General features: G+C 34.6%; 1 protein-coding gene and 1 pseudogene across 2 annotated transcripts in view; one reads left to right on the forward strand and one right to left on the reverse strand.

Annotated features, from left to right (window-relative positions):
* The window catches only part of LOC125080037 (zinc finger protein 133-like), a 50,938-nt gene that overhangs the window by 10,357 nt on the left and 15,132 nt on the right, over positions 1-25,449 (forward strand). The window contains exon 1 of one of the 2 annotated variants that reach the window (XM_047693837.1): positions 20,672-20,795. The exons of the other annotated variant lie outside the window; for it this stretch is intronic. The gene's annotated coding sequence lies outside the window, so the exon portion shown is untranslated. Of the gene's footprint in view, positions 1-20,671; positions 20,796-25,449 lie in introns of those variants that run through there. 2 annotated transcript variants of the gene reach the window in all.
* On the reverse strand, positions 8,418-19,496 carry LOC125079794 (vimentin-like; annotated as a pseudogene).

The following is a 25,449-nucleotide window of genomic DNA, read 5'->3' on the forward strand; positions in this document are numbered from 1 at the left end:
CTCATCTTTCATCTCTGCCAACTGAAGTGCTGGAAATATTGTTTTGTTTTATATTATTTCAAGAAAAAAAAATGGAAGCAAATTAATTTCACATAATAACTTTGAGTACCTAATAACTAGTCCACTGTGTGTTTTGTTTTTGTCTTATAAGGATGAAAAGTAACAGGTTTTAATAAAAGGTCATAATTTTTCTGGAAAAGTCTGACATGGAAGAAGGTACAGTGGGAGGAAACCATAGAAGTTCCTTGCTTTCCCTCATGTCATCAAAGCAAGCACATCACCTCCAGTGTACTGGCCTTTAAATTCTGTCAAAACACATATCATCTTAAGAGCACTTGGGTGGTGCAGTCAATTATATCCAGCTCTTAGTTTCAGCTCAAGCAGCGATCTCAGGCTTGTGAGATCCAGTCCCCAGCTTCCACTCCCCACTGCCGTGGAGCCCTGCACTGGGCTCCACACTCAGCATGGAGTCTGCTTGAGATTCTTTCTCTCTCTGCCCCTCCCACTCATGTTCTCTCTCTCTCTCTCTCTCTCAAATAAATAAGTCTTTAAAAATGAAACAAAATATATATCATCTTATAGAAGAAAATATAGATTGTAGCATGAATATCAGTATGTTCCACTTAATTCTAGGAACTCTTGTCAAGCATCTTTGTCAAATTGTTGGGTATTTCTCCATTTTCTTAAAAATAAAAAAACTGAACCATGCGTCTAATCATATGATTTAAAGATATTAACATACCCCTGGTAATGTTAAGTGTATCTCTCTAAGCAATCTCAGACATGAGAAGTAAGTAGAAGGTACTCCATTAGGCTGAAAGTCTTTTGAGGGCAGAGTCCAAGTCTTAGGATACTCGATTCCCTGCATGGATCATTTTTGAGTCTGGCAAGTGTGACATATATACGTGCCATATATATCTATTTGAAAAAAACAGTCAGATTTTTTGTATTCTCAGGTGACCTCTAAGCACTATTCCTACTTTTATAAGATGCTGTGTCTTTTGGTGTTTATATAATACATTGGGAGAATATGATATGTTTTAATTGAGTCCCATGAGTGTTATGATCATACTTTTGACAAGAAATTCTGTTTCAGTTGTATTTCTAGTTTTAGTCCTGCCCATATAATTATGATACTTTTTAAACAAATTTACAGAGTCAAACTATTCCAGATTTCTGACTTCAAGAAGTAGACAACATGTTTTTTTAAAAAATATCTTCTGGTTCCTCCTAATTTTGCACTTAGGGATTACTTCACTTATATTTACTATGTTCTTTTTCTCTACCTTCTCTCTCTGTCTCTTTCCCTGTGAATCATACACACATACACACACACACACACACAATCAAACTGCAACTTCCTACCTTGTTTCTTTCATCCACGTAATAATAACCTGACACAGATTCTTCCTATACTTCTGAGGTGGGAAAGCTGGGGGGACTCCATTTTAGAAAAGTTCCATCTCTGCTGGCTTTCTGCTAGGTCCCGCTGACTCATCTTCTATATTTTGCATGTGAATAAGCCACAGAAGCTAAGCTCCCACTCCAAGTGGGAAGCAAGAAAGTTAATCATTCTTTGAGTTTTGTCCTAGGCCCCCAAACACATGATAACACCTAAAGAGAGCCAGATCCCAAACACATTCCAGGTCATCAGCTGCAAACAAATCTCAGCTGATCATCAGTACTCCTTAAAGAATACCCGTTCTTTACCTGTCACTCGCCTTTGGTCAGACCCTACCCTGGATTCCTGAAGGAACATGTACCCCAGACCTTCTTCTAATACAAACCCCAACCCCAAGCGATGGAGAGACTCACTCTCCTTTCCTTCCTGAGTCTCCCAGACACTCCATCTGCTCTACTCTATCACTTAAGCTGTTTAACAAAACTCTGTTTTCACTTTCTCTGGCTTGCATATGATATCTATCCTGCATGAAGTCAAGGGATATTTTGGCTGGTATTGCAGGACACCCCCGAGTTCTCAGACCCAGCCTACCTGCATCACTAACCATCCAATTCATACTTCCTCTTTCTTTCAAGACAGAACATCTGATTGTCTCTAAGAAGTCTCTTCCTGACCAGCTTTCAACCAACATCAAGTTATAGGGTGAATCTGCCATGTGCTTGCATATGTATTACCTTCTATTTATTCTTTTTAAAAATCTTACTTAAAATCAATTAATTAACATATGGTATATTATTAGTTTCAGAGGTAGAGTTTAGTGCTTCATCAGTTGCATATAACACCTAGTGCTCATTACATCAAATGCCCTCCCCAGTGCCCATCACCCAATTACCCCCTTCCCCCATCCACTCCCCTCCAGCAACCCTTAGTTTGTTTCCTATAGTTAAGAGTCTCTTATGGATTGTTTCCTTCTCTGATGGTGTCTTACTTTATTTTTCCCTCACTTCCTCAAAATTCATCTGTTTTGTTTCTTAAATTCCAATTATGATTGAAATCATGTATTTGCTTTCTCTGACTGACTTATTTCACTTAGCATAATACTGTCTAGTTCTATCCACATTGTTGTAAATGATAAGATTTCATTTTTTTATGGCTGAGTAATATTCCATTATATACATTAATTCTAATGTTAAACTTTTCAGTATATATATTTATCATGTAATTCTATTTATTATTATATATAAACTGTTTAAGAAATATAATTCTGGTCTATACTATATGTCCTACTGAACCATACCTTGTATTAGTAAACCTTCTCAAATATACAACCTTAGGAAATAAGTTCCTTCTTTTTGAAGAAACATTTCATTTCCAGCATACCACATTATATATACTCATTTTAAATTAAAGTATAAAGACAAAAATTAAAGCCTCCTATAATCCAAGTATGTGAGCACTGTTGCCATTTTCTTGAAACAATAATGAGTTCAATATATAAGAAAAGTTGAATAATGATTTGTGATTATATCAGTTCACTTAATAAGTTCCAAATACCTTGATATAAATCAAGCTCTGAATTTAGATTAATTCTATAAGCTGATTACTTTCTAATTTTGATAGTTCATGCTTAATAATACATTATAATGCAGGTTTGGTCATATTGCTTAACCTATCAGATTAGCACACTTAGATCATTTATTTGGTCGCAATTAAGGATCTTAGTAACTAGGATTTATAAGTAAATTCCCCAAAGGAAATAACTTATTACCTTGATAGTTCAAATGAGGTTTTACCTAGTTTCTCTGAGTGCATAATTTTTAGTTGACTTGTTTCTAAGTGTATGCCTGCTTTAAAACTTTAGATATTAATAAACCATCTCAAATCTTGGCCTTTAGAAGCAGGGCATGAGAAAACAGTAGCTAAAATTGTGGCTATTATTTATAGGTGTGTTTTGTTTAAATAAGGTAAAGATTTTGAAATTTACTCTGTGTGAAAACTTATCAAAATGCTCCACGTTAGGTGGACCAAAAGGAGAGAAAAGGAGTGAACTGATTTTTTGTTGTCGTTTATGACAAGTATGAGACAATGTAATTTACATTTTTAAAAAATCCTGTTGGATATATAATTCTGGCCCTCAAATTAATGACCTTGGATTCTGGAAGTGCTTCCAGAGTTTAGCTGGCCAGTTTCATTGTTTTCTGCCAAGTGATAGAGGTTTTAATTGCTACATTTCATTAGGAAAACAAAATAAAGCAGAGTTATTACAGGCTGCACGCTGTAATGTAAGTCCTATCTGTTGGCCTCTTCCAGCGACCACCCAATGTAATGGCATGAGACTGGTTTAACTAGGCATGGCCCAACTAAAATGCCCTCTTCTATAGAAAGATTCTACCCTATCAACAATTGTGACTTCTAGTTTCAAGTTTATCTATTTTTTTCTTTTCATTTCAATTCAGAGTTTGAATCTTTTATATAGACTTTAAGTAACTAAAGGTGAAACGATAGTCCTTTTCCTGAGATCTGCTATTCACAATACCACTGATATATTTATTGAACAGAAAGTAGCATAGTTTGCACATTAGTCCATTAACTGCTTCATATTCATTGTTTCAGCATCAAGGGAGAATGACAACACAGTTCTAAAATTAAACCAACTCACCATTTTAGTTACACAGCATTGAAAAGCTGTTTTTGAAATTAAAATGATAGGCAGCAAAAGATTAGGCTCCTGAAAAGGATCTGAAACCTTGTCTCAAGTATCATTCAATATAAATGCATTCTTCATTAATTTGTAGAACCAAAAAAGAAGCATTTCACCCTTTTTTGTTGTTCCAATATTATGATCTCAAAATCATTCAGTTTTGAGCATTTGAATCTCTATAAACTAGTTTACAAAGCTTATGGAGTAAATTGTAAGTCATGGAGCAGGGACTAGAAAAAAAGAAAAAAAAAAAAGAGTGCAGAATCTTCCTGACTTTGCTAAACTGAAATAATCCATCTCTTAGCTTTCAAGACTTTTATATGAGGCCACCATGAATCATAATCTTTGCTTCAGGGAAAGTGTCCAAAAAGTTTGATTTGTTAAATCAAAATCACCCTTGATTTGAAGGAGACAATTGTAACGATGTCATTTCCTGAATTATCTCAAATAACTATAGAATCTGAAAGAACTGGAATGATTAGTGACCTCATACAGATTAAGGGCAGCTACAAATACAAGCAAGGGCATCCCCTCCCATTCTTCATCTCACAGACAATGCTCCTTCTGCAGAGTAATTCAACAAGTATTTTAATTTCTTTATACCTCATCTGTCCCTAAAATTATATTTTATATGATAGCGGATGACTTCAGTAGTAGATGAACAAAGGCATGGATGGATAGGTAGGTAGGTAGGTAGGTAGAAAATGTTTGCCAGATGTGGTCCATAAATTGTCTTCAAAAATCTGAGGGGTTGGGGAGCCTGGGTGGGTCAGTGGGTTAAGCCTCTGCTTTCGGCTCAGGTCATGATCTCAGGGTCCTGGGATCAAGTCCCGCATCGGGCTCTCTGTTCGGCAGGGAGTCTGCTTCCCTCTCTCTCTCTGTCTGCCTCTCTGCCTACTTGTGAACTCTGTCTGTCAAATAAATAAATAAAATTTTTAAAAATAAAATCTGAGGGGCCCTCAAAGATAAAAACATTCCAACTCTTACTCAACTAAAATTGTTACTATCCTATCGGTAAAATTTAGAATCACTTTCCTTAAAATGTTGTGCTACAAAATCTGACTTTGAAATTTAAAATCCAGAGTTATTTTAATATGGAAAGTTCAGTGAGTATGATAGTGGAATCTCCTACTACTTTGACTTTTTTTGATTTTCAAGCACCCAAACACACACACACACACACACACACACACACACACACACACACACACACACTCTGGTCTTTTGCCTGGTGCTTGATTTGACATGTATTTCTCCTTATGATTTTAAGTTTTTTTTTCTTTTCAATTACTAAGGTTTCAATTAACATCTCAAAGATTTAACATTTAGCATACTGATTTATAATAACTATAATACTTAAAGTTCTTGTCATAAATGTATGAAACTAGGTTATTTACTGACAGTTTTTTTTAACATGAATACAATTCACAATACAAATGCCATTTGCTCTTATTTTCAAAAGTCTATAGATTAAAATAGAGCTTTTTAAAAAATCTTTTAGCTTTATTCATGTGTTTTTCTTAATCCCACTGAGTGAAAGGATTCAGGTCTAGTGATGTCTAATTCCAAGCTGATGCGTAATTGCTACTACTCTACCATTACACAAAGAATTATATTATTTATACTTCAGTACTCAGTCAATTTAACCAAAATGCTTTAAAAATAACACTTGACTGAGATGAAACATTTTTCACACCTGAAAGTTTTCCTATACGTTAAATCCTGTTCTTTCATTGAGCCATTTATATTTCTTGCCTCTAAGAAATTGTGACTGTTGGAATGCCTTAAATTAGATTCCCCTCAAAACTTTTATTAGTTAATAGAGCTCGGTTTTATTAGTTCTAACCAAGATCCTATTTCCTCTTTACAATATTCTCCCTGGTTTCTGATAATACTCAGAACATTACCTGTTTTTGTTCTATGTTATTTTTTCCCCCCTGGTATGCATATTTAACGTCAAGTATAGGAGAGTTTCTTCTACTAATCAGTGAAGTAAATTATGGCCTTTTTAAAAAATAGATTTTGTTTATTTGAGAGAGAGAGAGAGTGCATGCGCACATGCCCTTGAGCCAGGGAAGGGATGGAGGGTGAGAAAGAAGTAGGCTCCCCACTGAGCAGGAGCCTGAAGTGTGGCTCCCTGGCATCCCAGGACCCTGGGATGATGACCTGAGCAAAGGCAGACAGTTAACTGACTGAGCCACCCATACACCCAGTTATGGCCTTTTAATTTTGATGTCAGACTACTAGAATATTTTTTAAAGAGGGGAGTATAAGAAGACTTACTCACACATACAGAAATGCAGGTGTATCACATTAATGCTTATGGACAACTTAGAAAAAAACTTAAGCAAACAAAAAGGAATAATTTAAAATAATATGGTATATTAGGCAGCATTAAAAGTGATATGTACTGAAATGAGACTCCACAGTTTAAGAAGCTAAATAAAAGAATACAAAAACACGCATTTGACATATTTTACTGAGCATTAAAGTGGTATATTATAAAAATATACATAAAATAAAATTTGCTCATAAATATAAAAAATTTCAAAATTGTGTTTATAGTCTTGTGTATATTCAGTAATAAACTTGTCTTTATGCATAATATAACCAGTAAATATAAAAAATTAAAGTAATTTTCTTTCATTCTAGAAAGCTTGGATTATACAGAAAAATTCAAATAATAAAATTAAAATTAACTGTAATGTGTAATGTAAATGTTTTTTTGACTTTTATTAAAAATTTTGCTCCAGATTTTTAATTTTTCCAAAGAACTTCAAACCAGAAACAGGACACACTTAATCAAGTCTTTCTGGAAAAAATCTCAGTCAATGTAGTAATTTCACCTTAATTTTTGAGCAAATATGCTAGGAATTCTAATTGCTAGTTTCTTTGTACCACATTTGAAAGTGTGTGTTTACCAATTCTTATTTAAGAATTCCAGTGTTGGGACGCCTGGGTGGCTCAGTTGGTTGGACAACTGCCTTCGGCTCAGGTCATGATCCTGGAGTCTCGGGATCGAGTTCCGCATCGGGCTCCCAGCTCCACGGGGAGTCTGCTTCTCTCTCTGACCTTCTCCTAGCTCATGCTCTCTCTCACTGTCTCTCTCTCAAATAAATAATAAATAAAATCTTTAAAAAAAAAAAGAAAAGAAGGAAAATCCTTTGTTAAAAAAAAAAAAAGAATTCCAGTGTTCTTTGTAGATGACCAGGTCAGCACAGTGCCGTGTCTCCTTCACATCTGATGTCTGTTTCTCCTGCTGGTCAACAGTTAGTTGATTAGGATTTTCCCATAGATTATCTTGCAGACTTTCTTGCAGCTTTTTCTTCTGTTTTTAGATGTGGAAATGTCCATACATTTTTCATTACACCCTGAGGAATTAGTCACAAATTCCAAAAGTGATTTCTTTTTTTTTTTTTTTTAAGATTTATTTATTTATTTGACAGACAGAAATCACAAGTAGCAGAGAGGCAGGCAGAGAGAGGAGGAAGCAGGCTCCCCGCTGAGCAGAGAGCCCGATGCGGGACTCGATCCCAGGACCCTGGGATCATGACCTGAGCCGAAGGCAGAGGCTTTAACCCACTGAGCCACCCAGGCACCCCCCAAAAGTGATTTCTGTTCTTCATCTATGTCAAACAGCTGGTTCTCTCAGTTAAATTCTTTTTGTTGGACGTGTGTGTGTGTGTGTGTGTGTGTGTGTGTGTGTGTGAGAGAGAGAGAGAGAGAGAGAGATTATTGCTTGTCTACTTATTTTATCTTTTATTTTATTTTATTTTTGAGTTTTCTAAAAATTTACTGAAGCAGAAACAAGTTGGTCAGATACTTGTTGGTAAAAAGTACTTGTGATGGTATTCAAAAATACTTTTCAGAAAGTATTCTAGCATAGGTTTTCTTCACAAACTAGATTATGTTGAAAACTTTTTTTTCCTAAATCTTTCAGGAGTGTTAGTTCTTAAGACCTAGAGATTATTCCTATTCCGATCTATCTTGTGCTCCTGAAAAACTGCAGAAAGGCATTTGAAAGCTGTTTCTTTAAGATACGGATTTCATGGGGCACCTGGGTGGCTCAGTGGGTTAAAGCCTCTGCCTGCAGCTCAGGTCATGATCCTGGGGTCCTGGGATCGAGCCCCGCATCGGGCTCTCTGCTCCACAGGGAGCCTGCTTCCTCCTCTCTCTTTCTCTGCCTGCCTCTCTGCCTACTTGTGATCTCTGTCTGTCAAATAAATAAATAAAAATCTTTAAAAAAAAAAAAAGATACGGATTTCATTTTTATTTTTGCCAGTAATCTATTGCTGAACCAAGTGTGTGTAATTTTCACTGAAGGTCATGGTGATGCCGAGAAGTTTCACTGATAACCTGCCCATCTCCAGTTTCAGCCATCTTAATCAGAAGTATCCTTTCTGATTGAGGGTCAACCAGACGGAGTGCATCCAGATTGGTTTCCCTCAGGTTCAGGGAAGAAGCTTTTGGAAGGGGCAGAGCCATCCCTCTCTCCTGCCTTCCGGCAGCTTCCTGTAGGTGGCAGTCTCACTGTCAGGAGCCATCTAGACATTCTGCAGATCTTGGTATTCCCGAAGGCCACCTTCCTTCATGTTCTGAATATCACCCTGCAGGCGGCCAGTAGGGCCAGTAGTGTCTCGATAGTCAGCTTCAAGGGCATTCACTCCCGTTTCACTCATCTGGTGTTCAAGGGACTCAGTTCCTCTGAGTGCACCCACTTCACAGGTGAGGGACTGCACCTGCCTCCGGTACTCAAGTAACTCAGCTTCTCCTGGCACAGGGCATCATTTTCCAGTTCACAGCCTCAGAGAGGTCAGCAGACTGGGACGTGTACCTCTCCGCAGCCTCTAGAAGCTTCTCCGCAGCCACTTTCATACAGCTGGCACGCATCACTCATGGCTTGCCTCCTTATTTTAAATTTAGTTTTAATTACAATGAACATTTTAAGATCCAAATTTATTTTCTTTCCAAGCAGTCTTTCTCTATTTTGTTGATATCCTTTTAGAAGGACATGCTTGGAATTTAGATAAATGTTTGTTATCTCAGTATCATCAGCTCTAGGGGAATGTTGTCATATATCTCAGGAACCTAACCCTCATTCCTTTGTGCTGCCAGAGCATTTCATGGGGGCCTTTTACAATATTTGTTTAAACAATGACTCTTTGCTATCGTTTTATTACTGATGTTTGCCAACTATCTATGATAATTTATTCAAACATCATCCCTCACTCTTGGTATGTGCATATGTAAAACCGTATTTAATAAAAGCCACATTGCAGGGATTAGGATTTTATGAGGTATGTGTATAGCACTGAATCTGTTGATAGTTCCCTGAACACGTTTATATCATTTATCTGTGCTCTCTCTCCCTGTTCTTTTCACTCACGTCCACCCTTTACCGTATGTAAAATTTTCCTGTTCTCTTTTGTAAGATCTTCCTAAACTTCTGTATTTCTCTAGTATATGGTACATGGAAGGGAAAGTTTTGAACTAACATGCATTCATTTAGAGTTTTAGAATTCACACCTTTATTCAATGCAAAAGACATTAGGATTGGGGGGGATTAAAAATATCCTGTACAATAACCCCCCTTTTTTGTTCATATCTTAATATTTTCCAAACATCAGGCTCAAGTTGAAGATTTAAGAGGTGATTTTACTTTGTTAATTTTTATGATAAATATATGTATATTTAAAAAATATATATACTTTATTGTATATGACATATTTTTGTAGGAAGGATTTGAAGTGCAAATTAAATAGATCCACACATGTGTACATATATATATGTGTGCACATATATGTATTTGAAGAATTACCAGCAGAAAATAAAGATCATAAAAAGGAAGAGAGAGAAACATCCCTGAAGGGTAAAGTAACTGAATATTAAATTCATTTCTGGGGCAACTGGGTGGCTCAGTTGGGTAAGAGTCTACCTTCGGTTCAGGTCATGATCCCAAGGTCCTGGGATGGAGCCCCTTGTCTGGCTCTCTGCTCAGCAGGAGTCTGCTTCTCCCTCTCCCTCCACTCTTTCCCCTGCTCATGCTGTCTCTCTCTCAAATAAATAATTAAAATCTTTAAAAATTTTATAAAAATTCATTTCTGAAAATTATAGACAGGAACATTCAGTAAGCTAATATAAATCATTTCAATTAATAATCAGAATAAAGGCATATTGATTTCTACCAAGAAAAGATATTTTCATGGCATCAAGTTGTAAAAGAATTATTTTGTAAAACTGTCTTTAGTCAAAGTTGAGCAACATGTTGGTTATTGTCATCAGGAGAGTGTTAAAATATGGGAGTGACTATTTTTTTGCATGAACTTTGGTGATGCAGACCATTGGAAGTAGATCAATTGAATTTCTAACCATCCCTTTAAGACATTTCTCACCACAAATTACATAAAGATTGACCTCAGCTCTTTGATTTGTTTGTACTAAGCTCTATGAAACAAGTCAATGTGTTGACGTTTTCAGGGCTACCAGTTAAGATACAACCAAATTGCTGGATTTATAATGATGTAATTAATATATAAATGTCATTGACAAATTAAATACAAGCCTACTTTCTAAAATAAAAATGCCGGTTATTTCTGAAAAAGACCTTTGCATATGTATGTAAAAATCTTTCTATCATAATTTTTTAATTGAATGTCTTATTTTCTTAGAATGTTTTTTAAAAACATTTCTAAATTCTAATAATGACTTGGTCCCAAGATGGCTATTTTATTAGGGATATGTTTTATTTAAGTTGAGGATATATATATTGAAATTAGAGGTATATTTATATTGACAGAGAGTAGATACTAAAAGTAAAGTGGTGATTTTTTTCTTAGGGATGTTTCAGTCTTCATTGGATTAGCATATTTTCTTTCTTTTTTTTTTTTTTTAAGATTTTATTTATTTATTTGACAGAGGGATCACAAGCAGGCAGAGAGGCAGGCAGAGAGAGAGGAGGAAGCAGGCTCCCCGCTGAGCAGAGAGCCCGATGCGGGGCTCGATTCCAGGACTCCGAGATCATGACCTGAGCCGAAGGCAGCGGCTTAACCCACTGAGCCACCCAGGCGCCCCGGATTAGCATATTTTCTAAGGCAAGCACCATGAAATAAATTTTCTTCCTTCTATAGGTAGGATCTATCTCAGTTTTTAGCTTAAAACTTGAACTTTTATTTTGCTGCCTAGCTTTATTTTTAAATAAGGCAAGCTGTGTTAGATTAAAAAATATACATAATGTTGAGCTACCTGTGTATTTGCTTTCTTCAAGAGTAATAATTTATATTTATCACAAATACACTAATATAGTTTTTTTATTGTTCATCTCTTTACAATTCCTCTATAAAATGTAGGAAAAAGCCTTACACATATTCATCCTGTTCTAAAATAATTAAAATGACTTATATATTATTATAAAAATTATTAGAAGAATGATTAGAATTATTAGAAGAATTAAAGACAGGAAGAGAAAAATCATAAGTATAATAAAAATTAATCCTAATAACATATGAAGTACAAATAAAAACAATAGTACAATTGTTTCTAATATAATAGTTTTGCAAATTAAAAAAAAAATCAGTACTGACCCAATAAGTAGTCAAAAGTCAATTCTTTCTTTTTTCAAGATTTATTTATTTCGGGGCGCCTGGGTGGCTCAGTGGGTTAAGCCTCTGCCTTCGGCTCAGGTAATGATCTCAGTGTCCTTGGATCAAGATCTGTGTTGGGCTCTCTGCTCAGTGGGGAGTCTGCTTTCCATTCTCTCTCTCTCTGCCTGCCTCTCTGTCTACTTGTAATCTCTCTCTGTCAAATAAATAAATAAAGTCTTTTTAAAAATATTTATTTATTTATTTTTGGGGGGAGGCTCAGAGGAAGAGGATGAGAGAGAATCCCAAGCAGACTCCCTGCAGAGAGTGGAGCCTGATGCAGGGCTTTATCCCAAGACCCCAATATCATGACCTGAGCAAAATCAAGAGTCTGACTCTCCACAATTGAGCAACCCAGGTGCCCCAAAAATGAATTTTTATACATAGTCAAGGAGGAGTACAAAATGATATAACATTTGAAAAGATAAATGATAAATTATAAATGTATCATTAAATTTTAATGCATATACTATACCAATTATATTTTTTGTAATTTATTCTATATAAATATTTTTATGAAAGAGAAATTATATAAAATATTCTAATATCTCTAAAAATGGGAATAATAATAAGGTAACAGTGCTTTCCTTCTTAGAAAATTTGTTTTATTTATTAATGCGAGATATAGACCTAATTCAGAAGAACTAATCAAATGGTGCCAAGATGATAAATACATAGAAATCTTATCAATATATGATCTTCATGAGATGAATTTGTAAATGTAACTCCAACTATCTTTTTGTTTATATTACCATGACCCCTGCCACGTTATCCCAGATTTTAACCATCTTCTGCAAAGTGCATGCCATCTCATATGAAGTTAATCTGTAGCACTTGCTTACTGTGTGATATAGGAACTAACTCAATGAAACTTAGCTTTAATGTTGTTATCATCATCACCATTATCAATATGACTTTCCTTGATCATCACAGTTCGTACATACACAGATACACACACACACACACTTAAAACTAAATGGAACATTTATTTATTTATTTATTTATTTTTAAAGATTTTATTTATTTATTTGACAGAGAGAGAGAGAGATCACAAATAGGCAGAGAGGCAGGTGACGGGGGGTCAGGGGGAAGCAAGCTCCCAGCCGAACAGAGAGCCTGAGGAAGGGCTCAACCCCAGGACCCTGAGATCATGACCTAAGCCAGAGGCAGTGGCCTATCCCATTGAACCACCCAGGCAACCCTAAATGGAACTTTTAATATTTTCCAAAGTAGAAGGAAGTATTACACCTGCAAGAGACGCTTAGAGTACTTTGAAAGATAAATAAGATGAGTATGTTAAGTAGTCTTACCATAAGAAATGTTTATCTTTGAAATATAGTGGTTAAATTTTGTATCTTTAAGATCATAGAAAGATAATGTTACAGACACGGAACTGCATAAATCATCCCTATTTTCATCCATCAGTTTTACATAAAGCCCAGACTAAGTACTCTGGTTGTCTTCCGTACGAGTATCTTGTTCAGTGAATAGCAGAGGGATGGAGGCTGGGGAAAGATAAATGTGAAGATAATGTTTTTCATTATCTTTGTAGCATAGTTATTGTCCCATTCTACAATCTTAAATGGATATAGTTGTCATAAAGACAAAGCAAAAGAATAAAAAAAATCTGACTATAAAATAAAACCTGTGTAGCTGTCACAAAGTAAAAACAATGAGCAGTGAGTTGGAGGCATCCTCTTGTGGATAGTTTAGTCCATATGATGATTACCTTAGAAAAGAAGAGTAAATAAGGAATATCTTAGTTTGAATTTTGCAGTGTATCTCAGTTAACCAAGTACTTTACAGGTGTTCCATGCTTCTAATAATTCCCAATTGAGACTTCATGAAAAAAGATTCAGGAAAAGCTCACTTCTCGTGAGAAGTTCATCAACTTTTATTTTGTCTTTTTATCATCTCTCTTTATCTTTGTGCTACATTTATTCACTAAGGAGTGTGTGCCTGTATTCACTTTCACCTTTCAGCTTGAGGAATTTAAATGTCAATAGATCTCTATATTTATCTAGTGATCTATATGAGACTGTGACTCTATATTTTCATGGACGGGGTATGTGTGTTTGTGGGTGGGGTGGGGTGGTTGGAGGTGAGGTTATATAATTTGGAACCAGACAGATTTGAGTGTAAATGTTATTTTTTCATACGCTACCTATTTCCTTAGTGTCAACGGACAAACATAAAGACAAAGACCAATGTATTAAGGACTGCAGAACAAAAATAAAGGTAGATCTTGAAATATTGAATAGCTTCACCATCCATGGATTTCCTGCCCTTGCATATTTTGGGAGGTAGGAAAAACAGTACTTTGTTTAGCTTAATTCTAATCTTTCCTTTAGAAACATAATAGGCTATTACATAGCATTATTGACCTATCAGTGATGTTAATTTGACATGCATGTTTCTTTAGCTACCTAAATATTATACAAAACATATTCTAATATGCACTTATGATGTTATGAACAAAATGAAAATGCACTAATATGTATTATATATGGTAGTGTGTGTGTGTGTGTGTGTGTTGCTGCATTTCATGAGTATAGCTATCTTCCTGGGACACAGAGGTGAAAGTTAAAGGACTAACTGGAAAGGGACCGGCCCTAAGGAAGGCAGGAGATAACATTTCTTCTTGGAAAACACTAATCCCATTTAGATGTTATGGGGCAGTTGGGCAGAGGAAGTGGGACGAGATAACAAATTTCCAAAATTAATGAAATATTTACCTAGAGACATTCTGGAAGAGTGCTCTTTGTAGAGTGTGATAGATGACAACATAAAACTGTTTCCATACAATATTCTAGTTAATTAGCTTAATAATGGATTAGGTAATAGTCACTTCCAGTCATAAAAAGATTTGGTCCATGGTTCTGATGAATGGCTGTGTCACATTTAGCAGTTTAGTAGTTATTTATAGATCCATGCTGAAGATTAATGCATATTAATAGTTATTTGTCCCTGACTATTTAAGAGGTTAATCTTCAGTTAGATTTTCCCAAGCACCATAGGAAGAAAGACCTGGAATAGGAATCAAGGAAAAGGTAAAGGATAATACCATCAAATGTCTGCTCCAACAAAATTAAAATAAAGATAAATGTATTTCCTTTATGTCCGCATTACTCCTGGAGGAGTAAACAGTCATCAAAAATCCAAGTAATGGCATTCTCAACAGCTTGATACTTTTGTCGAAAAAAAAAAAAAAAAAACCAACCTCAAAAACAAAACCAAAAAGCACTACATTTATTTACTTTGTTTCATGATGGGATGAATTTATTTGTTTATTTCCCTGTACCCCATCTTCTCTTCTAAGAGAAATGACATACTAGATGACTGTGAAATAGTTGTCCAAGAAAACTTACTAAGAAGAAGAAAAAAATTCACTTGGCTCATTTTATTTAAGTAACACAGTTCTGAAAGTAAGGTTTTGGACTACTCTGCTTTAAAAAGCCTGCTAGAAACCACTCCAGACTATGAAAATATCTGATAAAGATTAAATATACTTCTGTTTTATTTTCAAATTGGAATAACTGTATAATTGGCCTTGTCTTCAGGTAACAGATATGTCAGACCCTGAGGACTACCCTGAGTCTAGTTGGAAGTGTGCATAGGTGGCTCAGCATTTTAGTTAGGAAGCAAATACAGGCATAGCCACAATAATAATAGCAATTATTTCTGTGCCCTTCTTCCTTCTTCTACTAAAGCAGATGCCTTTGAATGAGATCAATTATAGGACTTTATCTAAAATTTCTGGCTAAAATAACTATTCATATTGCTGTGAATGGCAACTTTATGTGTTTTCAGTTGGGAAATTCAGAATAACAAAAAAGAAACAAAATTGCAATTGGTCCGAAAAGAGAGATCAGGAGAAGAAATCTAAGCACTGGTTTAGAAAATGGTTTATGAATACTATTCTAATGACCGAACTTTTTAAAATTGTGTCTGCATGATTTCTTTTTAATATTCAAACTTCTATATGAAACATTTTCAATGATTTAGGATTTATGAACATTTTCAATAATTTAGGATTTATGAATTCCTATGAACCAATTTCATTGCTTTGATGTGCAATATATCTGTTTCATTACACTGGCTCATATATGATATATTTTCTATTTTAATTCCTATAAAAATGTCACTCAGGAGTAAATATTTAAAAATAGAAGCTGCAGCATACATTCTATTTTAAAAATATATGAACGAAATCATCCCTAGGATGTGTCATTGAGGAATAATTTGGGGGTTTTATTTTATGTTATTTCAAAACATTTTCCCAGTACTAAGCTAAAAAAATAAATCCACTTTTCAAATTCTTTTAGAATTAGATTAAGGGAATTATTGGCAAATTTCATTTTACTAAATAGACAAAATTAAGTAGTGGAAACAACTTTGTTAGAGTGACATATTTAGACTCAAATAGAAATTTTTTTGAAGATGTATTTATTTATTTGAGAAAGAGTGCATGTACGCATATGCAAGTGGGGGGAGGGGAAGAAAGGTAGATTCACTAGTTAGACTTCCTGCTCAGTGTGGAGCCCCAACATGGGGCTTGATCCCATGACCCACCCCTGAGATCAGGACCTGAGCCCAAACCAACCAACTGAGCCATGCAGGTGCCCCTCAAAACAGAATTATAGTTCATTGTCCTCCAACTTCCTACCCGTTATTCAGTTCCCTCTATGGAAACTAAATATCCACCAAACCTCTATCTGAAACTTCTGGAGAGTTTTTAAAATAAGTTGTTTCTAATCAGCTACAAATTCCTCTATAACTGTCACTAATTTGTTCTTACTTTGTCATCAGGAGAAGGACCAACACTACTTCACACTGTGTGTGACCTTTCTCCAGTATATACATTCTTAATTGGACACTGTTTTTCTTTATAGATAACCCCAAATTAATCTCAGGATCCATTAATACATAAAACTTAGAGGTCTTTTTTTTTCCTCTTTCGGTGAGAAAACTGATACAAAATTAGTTTCTTATCACTTCATGGTCCCTTGAATCTTTGGATACAATTGTCCAATGAAAGTCTACTTCCAAAATTACAAGATTATTTTTATTATGACTGGATACTTGAATTGGTTCCAAAGAATTATATTTGGGACAATTTTTAAGATATGAGAAAGAGTGTGCTCATTTGCTCCTTTCATGTAGGAATTTTAAGACTAGCTCCTAAGTTAGGTTATAAATATGCGGCATGCCTCTGTTGCTTCTGTAAATATAAAAACTAGGAAAATTCAAAGTTTTTTTTAAACTGTTGTATTCTAGAGTAACTTATCTGACAGCTGATGTCACACCACTACTGAAATTGACTAAGCTTAACTCTCTCCCCACTTTTAAGTAGGAAAAAAAAAAATGATGTGAACACTAGAGTTAACTGGGGCAATTGTCACAGTACCAGAAAGTGAATTGAGATTTTTAGACCCAAAGTAACAAAAAAACTTTTGAAATGAAAAATCGCATCTATATTTATAGCCTTGTACATAGAATTCTTTTAAAGAATAGAGAAGTTCATGCTAAAGTTTATTTTTCTTTTTTTAAAGCCTTAGAAATGACAAAAATAGAACTGATGATAATAATAAAGCAAAAACTTTGACATCTCACATCAATTTGAATGGCATGTTATGTTGCTTTCTTGTAAAACGAATCCTAAGGTAAAAAATATTGCTTGTTGGATTCAAATAGGCAATTGTGTGTATTTTTTGATATTTCTGTTTAAAGAGGAAAGATCAAGGTTGCAAAAAAATTGATTTTTCACCAAAAGTAATTATGTTGGCAAGGATGAGAAAATTTTTTCTTTTATTAGGCAGGTCCTCATAAAAGGAAATGCAGTCTATTCTTTAGGGGATAGATGTTACCTCAGTATATAGAACCCCTAATTTTAACATTTTAATTTATGGAAACACCAAATGACAAAATATATGAGTAAAGGCTGACATAAATGGGTGAAGAATTAGTTATCCCAACTGCTTTATATCCAAATGCTCTTTTATGTGTGCTTGAAAAATCATCATTTTTATATATGATAACTTGAAAATGCATATCCATGTAGGTTCTCTTGGGAAAAATAATTTAGTTGTACAATAAACTTAAAAATGAATAAAAGCCTTTATAATGATGGAAAAAATTTAAGTAATATTGTTATTTGTTTATTCTAAGTTTTTAAAAAACTGTCCAAAGGAAAAATTCCAAAATATATTTTGTGTTTAGGATTAATTGAGCTTCTTAGATCTGTGGGTTTATAGTTTTCATCAAACTGAGAGATATTTTTGTATTACTTCTTCAAGTATTTTTCCTGATCCTTTTCACTGAGGGATTCCAATCATATGTATGTGTTATTAGGCTGTTTGAAATTATCCCATGACTTTCTGATGCTCTATTTATGTTTTATTTTCTAATCTCTCTCTCTCTCTCTCTCTTCTTGGTCTGTATTTTATTTTAGATAGTTTCTATTACTATGACTTCAAGTTCACTAATACTTTCTTTTGCAGTAACTGATCTGCCCTTAATCTCATCTATTGCATGTGTTATTTCAGACAATGTTTATTTTTCTATTTGTCTAAAGTTTGATTTAGATTATGGTTTGGATTTTCTATGTCCTCCATTCAAAATCTCAGCATTCCTCTACCTTCTTGAGCCATATATAGTTCAAGTTATGGTTATATATTTATAATAACTGCTGACATGCTCTTGTTTATTAATTCTATCATTTGTGCCATTTCTGAGTCTCTTTCTATTGATTAAATTTTCACCTTCTTATGGATTGTCTTCTTCTTTGCATACAGATAATTTTTTATTGAATACCAACTTTTGTGAATTTTGCTTTCTTATGTATTGGATATTTTCATATGCCTATAAATATTTTTGATCTTGTTCAGAAGAACATTTATTTTTAAAACATTTGATTCCTTAGAGGCTTGCTTTTAAAAATCTGTTAGATGAAACCAGAACACCCCTGAGTTTATGACTAATCTTGCCCCACTACCTAGCCAAAACCCTTCTGACAACTCTACTTGAAGCTCTCTGAATCATGAGCTGTTTTCCATTTTGGCTTGTGACAACAAGAATTATTCCTGACTCTAGTTTTATTTCAGATTAAGTGGTAGTATAATCCTTATCAATTGTTCTTTCACTGGTCTGGGTTAGTTTCCTCATGATTACGTGAATCGTTCCTCAGCTAGGAGCTCTAGGATGACCATTTTTACAGATCTCTGGAGCTCTCTTGTGTAGCCCTCTTTTCTATTGTATTCTGCACATGAGACTCCAGTCACCTTGACTTCTACAGATATGCAGTTCTCCTTCTGGATAATTGCATTTTTACCATGGAGACTTTTGAGATTTCCTTTCTGCATATTGGTCACATGTTCCTGACTTTTTCTGGTTTTAATTCACCATGTAGGTTGTCTCTGTTAAGTTTCTGTTGCTTTTCAATTTAGCTTCTCTCTTGAAACGTGCATAAAATATTTGGAAATACTCAGAAGAGTTTCAGTCGTTGGTTATTTACTCCTTCTAACCTGCTGCTGTTGTTTTTCTCTTGCTTTTTAACTTTGAATTCTATCATATGATTTTTCCTTGTTACATTATGTTAACATATCAATTATTTTTCATGTTATTGTGGTAGAAGGTAAAAACTTATTCCAGCTTTTGCATCATTTTAAGCCAGGGATATGCAAACTACCACCCATAAGCCAAACCTGGCCTTTAGCCAGTTTTGTAAAAAAGTTTCATTGCTCATTTGATTACGCATTGCTCATGGTTGCTTCCCTATTATATTGGCAACACTGAATAGCTGTGACAGAGCTCACACATTTAGCAAAACCTAAAATATTTACTTTCTGGTACTTTACAAAAAATATCTGTAACCCTGTTTTAAGCTTTATGTATGTGTGTGTTGGGGGGCACTTGCATTTACCTAGTGTTTATATATCAAAGCCAAAAGTTTTTCAGACTTAGTATCAAAGCATCAGAGTTAAAATTCATCTGTAAAGCTTATCAACTATTTAATTTTATCCAGGTTACTAGACCTGCTTAAAATAGCCTAATTTCAAAATGGGAATATTTATACATTTAATACTTATAATTAGGAATAAATGATAAAATGCACTGAAATTACTTCATGCATAATGCACATTTAGTAAAGCCCCTTACTTCCCCCCTTACTAAAATGAAGCTCATGAAAAACAAAATAGGGACTATATACATTCCCTATACAAAATAGAAGTATGCATATCTGAAACATCATTAGATTGGGAGTTTGTTCTCTTTCATTTTTGTCTATGTGTCAATGTAACCTCTAAATTCAGAAATTCTTAGAAGTGGCAAGTACTCATACACAATCTTTAACAAGAACCTAATTTTTAGACTGAAGTCTTTGGGTAAATTAGATCATTTCATAGCTATGGGATAATTTAAAGACTCTTATAAGTCTGGACATGTTTTACAGCAAAACTCTTTTTCTTTTTTTTCAAAAATCCTCTTGTTGAAAGACAGTTTTCTCCTTCCCTTTTTCTTTTGGAGGTTTATTTACCATTTTGTGCATATTGTTTGAAATACCCAGGGATCTAAGTGCGAACCTCAGTCATGAGCTGGGTGTGGTAGATCTGCGCCCACATCATTTCTGTGTCATCCCCCACTTTTACGTTTTAAGTTCTAAAACATCAATTTGCACATTTTAAGTTATTCAAACAGGCCACTTCCCTGCATGGAAACTCTTCCTCTCTCTATGAGAAGAGATGAGTAAAGCTCCCAGAGTCATGACTTGTCCTCTGGCTCTCCAGGGACTAAAAAGACCTTGAAAGTGTTTTTGTCTACAGTTCTGGAGAAGAAAGATTTTGGGCAGGCCACACCGGAAACTGTTTTTCCTTCTGGCACAACTGCTCTGTAGTGCACAGAAGACTGGGAGTTTGATGTTTGGTTTTCTTTGTAACTGTGACACTAAAGTGCCGATGGCTGTGCTTTAGCTTCTGTATCCAGTCTAACGTGCCAACAGGGAGAACATGAAAGGCTAAATTGAGAACTGCAACTTCAGAAAACTGAAATCTTTTGGGTAGGCAGAGCTTGATTTTTCTACTAGGCTGATTTATTTCCTGAACTTTCTAAAAATAAATGTATGAGATGTCAGACATGTCCCGTGAAATATAGTCATAGAAGTAAAGAAAATATTTTAAAATATGTGTGCATATTATTCATGTATTTGGATCAGGACTAAGAGAAAACAAGAAAATGAAAAGCCTATAAAAAAACAAAAAAATAAGAAAATGAAAATACTGAATTTTTCGTCATAGGCTTGTAGCACATTAAATAATTTTTCTTGTTTTGAAATGTCTTGCTAGGTTTCATAATAAAATAAGATTTATTTTAGAAGGTGTACATTTAAGATGAAATGACAAAATGTGAAATTGTTTTGTGAGGAAATAGTATGCTTCATACTGCGTATATAACTTTAAACTACTAATTTAATTTTTATTCATAGGATTTATTAAGAAAATGTTTTCCTTTGTATGTGTTTCAGTTTAGCCTATTTTTAAATCCTTTGAAAATACAATTTTATACCTATTGTTTTCACTAAAGTCATCCCCCCCCAAAATCTTGACTTTGTTTCTTTAAAATGTTTTAATTAACAGAGGACATGTTATTGATTTTATGAATGCCGGGTGAGATATCAGAGTTAGTGTGCTAAAATGCTAAGTCTCAGTGTTGGTTATTCATTGCCATCAAGGATGATTAGATTCAGAATCAAAAAAGGCTGTCAATAGACAAAAATTTACTTTATCTTGTATCTGATGTGGCTCTGCATGTAGCATATATTGAAAACATCTTGGGCATTTTAGTTAACTGGTAATTTGGCTACACATGAGTGGAATTTAGTTGCCAAGAAAATTAGTACAATCCAACTGGGAATTAATAGAAAAACAGTATCTCAGAAAAGAAACTGGGACTCTCACGTGGCTGGCCAAGGGTACATCTTTAGGATCCTATTCTGTTCTGGCTGTTGAGTTATAAGGAAAAATAAAACCCAAACTGAACCCATTCAGGGCAAGGAGGACATTTTGAAAGCATTTTGAATAAGAGATGAGGGAACTGGATATGTCTATCTTGAAGAAGATTAGATGACAGGAGGAAGATGTCAGTCTCAAGTATTTGAGAGATATCATGTAGGAAAGTGTCGTAAACTCTTCTCTTTGGCTTCCTAATGGTATAATCTAGATCAAATGCCAGAATTTAGGGAGATGAGTTTGTGTCCAGTAGGAGGCAGGATTTTAGTGCTACCTGGAGATAAAAATTGTGGGTTTCGACAGGGAGCGAGTTTCCCATCTCTATTAAATCATCTTTTGACAGGCATATGTTCAAGAAAATTGAGGGATTGTCAGCTCAATCAGATATTTTAAGGTTCTTTCAAATTCATAGAGTATGAAATCTATAAATTTGCACACACACACACACACCCCAAAAGCAAAAACAATTTTTTATGCACAAAATTATAGGCTCCTAGTCCTCAGATTTTATACTTTCCTTACTTTTGTTAATGTGATAGAAAGAACTAAATAGGATACATGCATTTAGAATAAATACCAATCTGACTGGATTTTGATTTTTAAAAAATATAATTTCTTAAGTTTTTAAAAAAATCTGGTTTTGTGTGATAGTAAAGGATGAGAAAAAAGGAAAGAAAGAAAGAAAGAAAGAAAGAAAGAAAGAAAGAAAGAAAGAAAGAAAGAAAACCTGAAAGGAAGCTGGAGGTTCTAAAGGGACAGGAGACTTAGAGAAGTGCTGCTGTTCTCTGCTTGGCATGGTGGAGCCTAAGGTTACAGCACATATTGGTGACGAACTTGGATTCTGAAGTCATGCTGATATGAGTGCACATTCTAGCTTTGCTCTTTTCTAGCTGTATGTCCTTGAGCAATTTATCTCAGCAGTCTTGGCCTCAGTTTTTGTTCATCTGCAAAACTGAAACAGCAAGAGTACATAGCTTTGTACAGTTATAAGAGGAACACAAGATAATGCTTGTGGAGGGCATGGTACTTTTAGGGCTCAGTGATTATAATTATTACTGTACTCTTACACATGAAGTACACTTGCCTTTACACTGATAAATTCTCAACTTTGACGACACAGTATATGATTCACATTGGGGAGTGCATGTGTGCATGTGTGACAAAATCAATAATTACGACATAGTGTCTAGAATTCTATGTTTTGTTTTGTGTTTTTTTATATGAAAGGGGAATTTGACCCCCTGCTAATAAACAAGGAATGATAATTATCTAAAGCTATAATCTCATCTAAATAGAAAATAAAATTATTTTTATGTTCCCAAGATACGTTGAATGGTTGTTTTCAAATTATTTTAAACCAGTATGTTCAGGTTAAAGAAATGAATTCAAATATGTGGCTAATCTCATTTTCCTGAGAAAGAAATGCTGTTCAAAAGTAGATACAATTACTTTTCTTTGAGTCTGTTCTTCCATTTAACCCATCTGTAAGTTAGTGTTCTCTTCAGTTTTTTTTTTAATCAATGGTGAATGGTGGTGCTCTTCCAACTGAAAAAATACATTCCAATATGCATTATAGTTTCAGTAGAATCAGCTAAACTGACAGTAAGAATCAGATGATTGTTTAAAAAATAAACAAATAAAATAAACTTCTGTGAATTTCCAACCTCCCCACCTCAAACAGGCTTACACATTTGGTGAAATAATGTTTCGCTTTAATGTGTAAGCCTTATGAAAAGCCATAACATCTCTTTTTTAATGTTTTACCCATGCCTAATTAGTGTTATTTAATTTAATAGTTTGTGATTTAATAATAAAAATATGAATAACCATATTATAGGGGATTCTAAGATGTTTAAGACCTGTCCTCATCTAGTGGGAGAGGAAGATAAGTTTACAGATATATACAGCTCATAAATATGTGTTGAAGATATTATATAAGAGGGAAAAAAACTAAACAGAATTATACAGAATCAGAGAAAGGAGAAATACATTTATTTGGTTAATTCAATGGAGGCTTCATGAGGGAGGATATATTTGATGGCTACGTAAGAGAGGATGTGAAATTTGGAGAGAGATGAAAGAAGGCACCTTAGAAAGAGTTAAGAGTCTGAACAACACACTCATGTGAAGAATTGTGTTTATGTTCTATTGACCATTTTCCTGTGGCTGATGTGTGGAAGCCTAGAAAATCAGAGGTCTTTACCAGACCCCTCTTCTGACTTGAGTCACATCCATCTCTATTATTTACATTGTTTGCCAATGCAATGCCCTCTGAGGTTTTCTTTCACCTCATTACCCCAGCCTCTGTTTGAATTTCCCTCCTGTGCTCACTCTTACACATACAACCAGTCTCTCTCTCTCCCAGGACCTATGGTATTCATTTCGCTTTCTCAGATCTGCTAAGCTCTTTCTGATCCTTCTGCCTAGAATGTTCTGTATCCCTATCTGCCCCACTACCCTATCTTTCCCTAGTTAATTGCTCTTTATTCTTCATCCTGTAGCTACTATTTCCTCCAGGAAATCTTTCCTGACACCCCGCCTTGCGTACCTCCTGTGTGCTTCAATCGACCGAGAATTCTGCTGCGGCACTACCACACTTGTTTGTAATTTCCTATGTTCCTGTCTGTATTCTCTATCAGCCTAGAAATGCATGAGAGCAGGAGCTGTGTTACTCGTTTCTCCATTACTAGCACCGTGGTTGCCAAGAAGTGTGTATGAGCACAGTGGTTATTCTTGGTTCAGTGAATGAGTAAGCAAATGAGTGCTAGATTCATTAGCATCTAATGTTTTGAGAATTATTAGAGTGTGAATATAGACTATCCAAACTAGTGGCATAGGAATCACAGGGCTAGAGACCCTGAGGAGTCTGGGGCAGCTGAATCATCATCTTGATTAGACACCGATGACTAGTCAGTGAGACAATATCTCTTTGGAATTCACTCAGATAATTAAAATGTGAGAAAAAGAGATTAATATCAAGAGACAAAACATCTTCCCATATTGTGTGTCAAATATAGGTATATTAAAAGTACAAGACACTGACAAAAAGAGTATCAATTATACAGCTAAGAAAAAAGCCAATAATGGAACATTTTTTAATGGAACATATTTTAAAATAATGGTTATGTCAGGTCGAGTGGCATAAAATAATGGCTGTTATTGATTAGTGAAATTTTAAATAAACATGTTAACTATGGATGGAAAAATTTTAAGACCAAGTTCTATTTTATGCTTGTGTTTTCATTTTTGTTTTTGTTTTTAAACATGAGTAAATGAAACATACATGTGAAGTTATAAAGATAGTTGATTTAAAGCTACACTAGAAAAGCTCTATTTCTGGGGATGCCTATATGTCTGGTTTTTTGACTCTTGAGCAAGATAAGGGCTGCTAAATTAAAAATATAATGTTTAAGATCAGAAACTCCCTGAAGACTCTCTGGGTAATTTCTTTACTTATGGTTTGCACCTGACCTAAGTAGTTTGACAAACTCGGCTTGATCCTCTCCCCAAAACAAGATTCCTTATACAGATCTTAGTGGTTCTAACCACAGACACAATGACCCTTGGGGAGCTTGAACATGAGAAATCTCTTAGACTACAGATAGAAAAAGTCTGCACTCTTAAATAAATGTATAGTGTTGTGCCTTTCTAGAGCCTTAAAAAAGCCAAACACTTATTTAAAAGACATGGAAACTGAAATTAAAC

This window comes from Lutra lutra, chromosome 10 (assembly GCF_902655055.1).
Source record: "Lutra lutra chromosome 10, mLutLut1.2, whole genome shotgun sequence".
NCBI lineage: Eukaryota > Metazoa > Chordata > Mammalia > Carnivora > Mustelidae > Lutra > Lutra lutra.